The following is a 6,366-nucleotide window of genomic DNA, read 5'->3' as shown; positions in this document are numbered from 1 at the left end:
TCCAATTCCCTGGTTCAAGTGATTCTCCTGCCTCAGCCTCCTGAGTAGCTGGGATTACAGGCACACGCCACCATGCCCAGCTAATTTTTTGTATTTTTAGTAGAGATGGGGTTGGCCAGGATGGTCTCGATCTCCTGAACTTGTGATCTGCCTTCCTCGGCCTCCCAAAGTGCTGGAATTACAGGCATGAGCCATAGCGCCTGGCCTATTACTTTTTCTGTTTCTAACTCTATCGCCTTAGTTTCGACTGTGTCCTTTTTTGGGTCTCATTTAATACTTTTGGGGGCTGAATTTTATTTTGTTTGAGATAAGAATTGCAACCCTGCCTTTAAAAAAATTACGCATTAAAAAAAATACTTCAATTTTTAGGCAATTTTAGGCTCACAACAAAATTTAGTGGAAGATTTAGAGATTTCCCATATATCCCCTATGTCTACACATACGTAAGTCTCACCCATTGTCAGCGTCTCCCCCGCAGAATGGTACATTTCTTACAACTGATGGACCTACACTGAGATATTATAATCTCCCAAAGTCTGTAGTTTACATTGGGGTTCACTCTTGATAGCGTACATTCTATGGGTTTAGATAAATATTTAATGACATATATCTACATTATAGTGTCATACAGAATAGTTTCACTGCCCTAAGAATCCTCTGTACTCCAGTTATTCATCCTAACCTCCTACCTCCAACCCCTTGAAACCACGGATCTTTTTGTCCTCTCCATAGTTTTGCCTTTCCCAGAATGTCATATAGTCGGAATGATATGGCATTCAGCCTTTTCAGATTGGCTCCTTTTATTTAGTAATATGCACTTAAGGTTCCTGCATGTGTTTTCATGGCTTGATAGCTAATTTTTTAAAGTGCCAAATAATATTCCATTGTCTGGATGTACTGCAGTTTAGGTACCTATCCACCTACCAAAGGGCATCTTGGTTGCTTACACGTTTTGGCAATTATATCTATTCCTACGCAGGTTTTTGTATGGACATCAGTTTTCAGTTCATTTGGGTGAGAACCAAGGAGCACAACTGCTAGATTTTAAAGTAAGAGTATGACTAGCTTTATAAGAAATCACCAAACTGTGTTCCAAAGTGGTGGTTTCTTTTTTCATTGCCACCAACCATGAGGGTTGCTGTTGCTCCCTATTCTTGCTAGCATTTGGTGTTGTCAGTGTTCTGGATTTTGGTCATTCTAGTAGTTATGTAGTGTTATCTCGTTGTTGTGTGGGGTTTTTTTTATTTTGTTTTGTTTTTTGTTGAGACAGAGTCTTGCTCTGTCACTTAGGCTGGAGTGCACTGGGGCAATCTTGGCTCACTGCAACCTCTGCCTCCCAGGTTCAAATGATTCTCCTGTCTCAGCCTCCTAAGTAGCTGGGACTACAGGTGCTCACCACCATGTCCAGCTAATTTTTGTGGTTTTTTTTTTTTTTGAGACGGAGTCTCGCTCTGTCGCCCAGGCTGGAGTGCAGTGGCCGGATCTCGGCTCACTGCAAGCTCCGCCTCCCGGGTTCACGCCATTCTCCTGCCTCAGCCTCCCGAGTAGCTGGGACTACAGGCGCCCGCCACCTCACCCGGCTAGTTTTTGTTTTTGTATTTTTTAGTAGAGACGGGGTTTCCCCGTGTTAGCCAGGATGGTCTCGATCTCCTGACCTCGTGATCCACCCGTCTCGGCCTCCCAAAGTGCTGGGATTATAGGCTTGAGCCACCGCGCCTGGCACTAATTTTTGTGTTTTTAGTAGAGATGAGATTTCACCATGTTGGCCAGGCTGGTCTCAAACTTCTGACCTCAGGTGATCCAACTGCCTCGACCTCCCAAAGTGCTGGGATTACAGGAGTGAGCCACCATGCCCTGCCTCATTGTTTTAAGTTGCATTTCCTTGATGATGTATGATATATTTTTATATGTTTATTTGCCATCTCTATAGCTTCCTTGGTGAGGTGTCTGCTAAGATCTTTGCCCATTTTTTAATGCTTGTTTTCTTTTTATTGAGTTTTAATAGTCCTTTGTATATTTTGGATAATAGTTCTTTATCAGATATGTCTTTTGCAGATGTTTTCTCCTTTTGGTGTTATATTTAAAAAGCCATTACCAAACCCTAGGTCATTTAGATTTTCTCCTGTGCTATTGTATTAGTCCATATTCATGCTGCTTATAAAGATCTACCCAAGACTGGGCAATTTACAAAAGAAAGAGGTTTAATGGATTTACAGTTCCACATGGCTGGGGAGGCCTCACAATCATGGCAGAAGGCAAGGAGGAGTAAGTCACATATTACATGGATAGCAACAGGCAAAGAGAGAGAATGAGAGCCAAGCAAAAGGGGTTTCTCCATATAAAACCATAAGATCTCATGAGACTTATTTACTACCACAAGAAAAGTATGGAAGAAACTGCCCCCATGATTCAATTATCTGCCACTGGGTACCTCCTATGACACATGGGAATTATGGGATTACAATTCAAGGTGAGATTTGGGTGGGGACACAGCCAAACCATATCAGCTATTTTCTAGGAGTTTTATAGTATTACGTTTACATATTGGTTTATTTTCCAGTTTCAGTTAATTTTTGTAAAGAGTATAAGGTCTGTGTCTAGATTTTTTTTTTTTTTTTTTTTTTTGCATATGGACATCCATTTGTTCCAGCACCATTTGTTGAAAATACTAAAATACTGTATTTTCTTCACTGTAATGCATTTATTTCTTTTTCTTTCTTTTCTTTTCTTTCTTTCTTTTTTTTAGACAGAGTCTCGCTCTGTTGCCCAGGCTGGAGTGAAGTGGTATGATCTCAGCTCACTGCAACCTCCACCTCCCTGGTTCAAGTGATTCTTCTGCCTCAGCCTCCCAAGTAACTGGGACTACAGGCGTGCACCACCATGCCCAGCTAATTTTTGTATTTTTATTAGAGATGGGGTTTCACCATAGTGGTCAAGCTGGTCTCAAACTCCTGACCTCATGATCCACCTGCCTCAGCCTCCCAAAGTGCTGGAATTACAGGCATGAGCCACCCCACCCAGGGACATTTATTAATATAACTGATATGTTTGGCTTTGAATCCCACATTATTTTATATTATAGTTATTGTGTTTATTAGATATACTTTCTTTTTTCTAAATGGTGTAACTTTGGCTCCTTCTTTAAAAATTTTGTTTGATATTTAGGAAGGTTTGCATTTTTGTTCTAATGGTTAGCTTTGTATTTATAATTTAGACAGTGCTTAGTCATCTCTTGGTTGGATAAAGCTTATCCTGTTGTACAGGAGTCAGCAAACATTGAAAGAGCTAGATAGTAAATATTTAGGCTTTATGGGTTAAGAGGCAAAACAGAGGCTATTAGGAAACTACTTATATAACAGTTTAAAATATAATTGCTTAAAAATGTAAATGCCATTCTTAGTTCACACACACACACACACACACACACACACAGTGGCAGCTGGTCAGGTTTGACCTATGTGCTGTGGTTTATTAACCCTGGTCAAATATATTCTCTAGGAAAGATTCATGAATAAATTATTCTTCAGTACTTATATGTTTAAAATTGTTTTTCTACATCTTAATGCTTGAAGGATGACTTGTCTGGATACAAAAGTCCTTGATATGTACTTTCTTTCATTGGCTTTTTCAAAAAAAATTGCTGTTCTACTGTTTTCTTAGTCATATTTTTGACACACTCTTGACATTTTGTGTCAGGTTTCCTATATACATAGTAGTACATTTCATTTTATAAATTTTGGATTAAAAATAGTTCTGGAGAGTTTTGATTATAGTTTTAAATATATAGTCATCTTCCATTGTTTGGGTTATTGTCTTCATGGTCTGCAATTATATATATGTTGGATTATCTTTGTCTTACCATTCCAGACACTTTTCTTCTGACCCTTTTTACTTCTTTCTTCATCTTATTTTCATTATCCTATGGGTGTTTTTTTGTTTAGTCGGTTTTGTTGTTGTTTTTTTCTTTTTCCTGTGTCCCTTATTACATTTTCACTGGACTCTATTCTCAGATACATTATAATGTATTCATTATTCTGAGATATCTGTCATTAAAAAACTCTTTATTGTATTCACTTGTCTCATTTCACTCATTCCTATTTTTTTTTTTTTTTTGGAGACGGAGTCTCGCTCTGTTGCCGGTGCAGTGGTGCGATCTTGACTCACTGTAATCTCTGCCTCCCGGGTTCACACCATTCCCCTGCCTCAGCCTCCTGAGTAGCTGGGACTACAGGTGCCCGCCACCATGCCCAGCTAATTTTGTATTTTTTTTTTTTAGTAGAGACAGGGTTTCACCATGTTAGCCAGGGTGGTCCTGATCTCCTGACCTTGTGATCCACCTGCCTCGGCCTCCCAAAGTGCTGGGATTACAGGCGTGAGCCACTGTGCCCGGCCCATTTATTTCTAATTTTTTATATTTTTGATTTTAGTTGGCTTCTTTTTTCTTTTTCTTTCTTTCTTTTTTTTTTTTTTTTCTTGAGGCAGAGTCTTGCTCTGTTGCCCTGGCTGGAGTGCTGTGGCAGAATCTTGGCTCACTGCAACCTCCATCTGCAGGGTTCAAGCGATTCTCCTGCCTCAGCCTCCTGAGTAGTTGGAATTACAGGCATGTGCCACCACGCCCGGCTGACTTTAGTATTTTTAGTAGAGACAGAGTTTCATCATGTTGGTCAGGCTGGTCTCGAATTCCTGACCTAGTGATCCACCTCCCTCAGCCTCCCAAAGTGCTGGGATTACAGGCATGAGCCGCCGTGCCCAGCCAGTTTTAGTTGGTTTCTTTATCTTCAAATACTTGTTTGAGGATATATTCAATTTGCAATGTTGTGTTACAGTTTGATTTTGATTCAGGGTTAGGTTTGGGGAAGTACATTTCATTAGCTGAAATGTTCAGCTTCTCAGTTTCTTTCGTCTTCTTATGGTAGCTTCGTATAGCAGTGGTCTGATTATTTTTTAAGTCTAGGCATTTGTTGATAGGGTTTCTAATTTATGAGTGCTTATTCAGACAGTTCAGACAGCATAGTGAAATGTAATTTCGTTAATAAAAGGTCTTGGTGGTGATGTAGTGGAGGAGGGGAGAAGGGTTGGCATGTCTTGTAATTCTCTTCTGTTTTCATAGGATCCTTAATTTTTTCTTCTTACTTTCTTTTTCTCTCTGTGGCACATATCTGAGGGCATCACTACTTCTATATATTTATCTTCTTTTCCCCTAGAAGCAGTAATTCCTCAAGGCTGACATGTCTGATATCTCACTTTATTTATTTATTTTTTGAGACAGAGTTTCCCTCTTGTCTCCCAGTCTGGAGTGCAGTGATGCGATCTCGGCTCACTGCAACCTCTGCCTCCTGGGTTCAAGCAATTCTCCTGCCTCAGCCTCCCAAGTAGCTAGGATTACAGGCAGCCTGTAATTTTTTGTATTTTTAGTAGAGAAGGGGTTTCACCATGTTAGCCAGGATGGTCTCAACCTCCTGACTTCAGGCTATCCTCCCTCTTCAGCCTCCCAAAGTGCTGGGATTACAGGCATAAGCCGCCGCAGCTTGATATCTCACTTTCAAGCCCTTTCCTGTAGGTAGTGCTGTGTAGTATACTAAGTCCCAGATTTGTTTTCAGTATTTTAGCACTCAGTTTCAGAGTGTCTGTCTGAGGGTGATTTTCTCTGTGTTCTAAGTAGTAATCTCACTTCTTTCCTTTTCTCTTCTCTTTTCCACATAGAATTCACTCCCCTAAATTTCTTATTCATAGGGTTGTGGTGGCAATGTAAATGCTATTGTAATTTTGTGTTTATATCTTACAAGTAATTTGAAGTTGTTACAGTTGAAGGCATGGGTCATGTGAGACTTTAATTACACTCCTTCAACCTCTTAGGTTTGTTTTTTAAAGGATGTTATAGTTTGAGTGTGTCCCCCGCCAAAGTTCAGGCATTGCCAATGTGATAATATTAAGAGGTGGGGCCTGGCTGGGCACGGTGGTTCACGTCTGTAATCCCAGCACTTTGGGAGGCCGAGGCAGGTGGATCATGAGGTAAAGAGTTCAAGACCAGCCTGGCCAAGATGGTGAAACCCTATCTCTACTGAAAATACTAAAAATTAGCCGGGCATGGTGGTGGGTGCCTGTAATTCCAGCTACTCGGGAGGCTGAGGCAGAGAATTCCCTGAACCAGGGAGGCAGAAGTTGCAGTGAGCTGAGATTGCACCACTGCACTCCAGCCTGGGTGACAGAGCAAGACCCTGTAAAAAATAAATAAATAAATAAATAAATAAAATAAAATAAATTTAAAAAGAGGTGGGGTCTTTAAGAGGTGATTAGGCTATGAGGGTCCCTCCCTCCTAAATGGAATTTTGTGCCATGTTATAAAAGGACTTAATGTTAAGAGAG

This window comes from Theropithecus gelada, chromosome 9 (assembly GCF_003255815.1).
Source record: "Theropithecus gelada isolate Dixy chromosome 9, Tgel_1.0, whole genome shotgun sequence".
Taxonomy (NCBI): domain Eukaryota; kingdom Metazoa; phylum Chordata; class Mammalia; order Primates; family Cercopithecidae; genus Theropithecus; species Theropithecus gelada.
Note: the sequence above shows the minus strand (reverse complement) of the source record.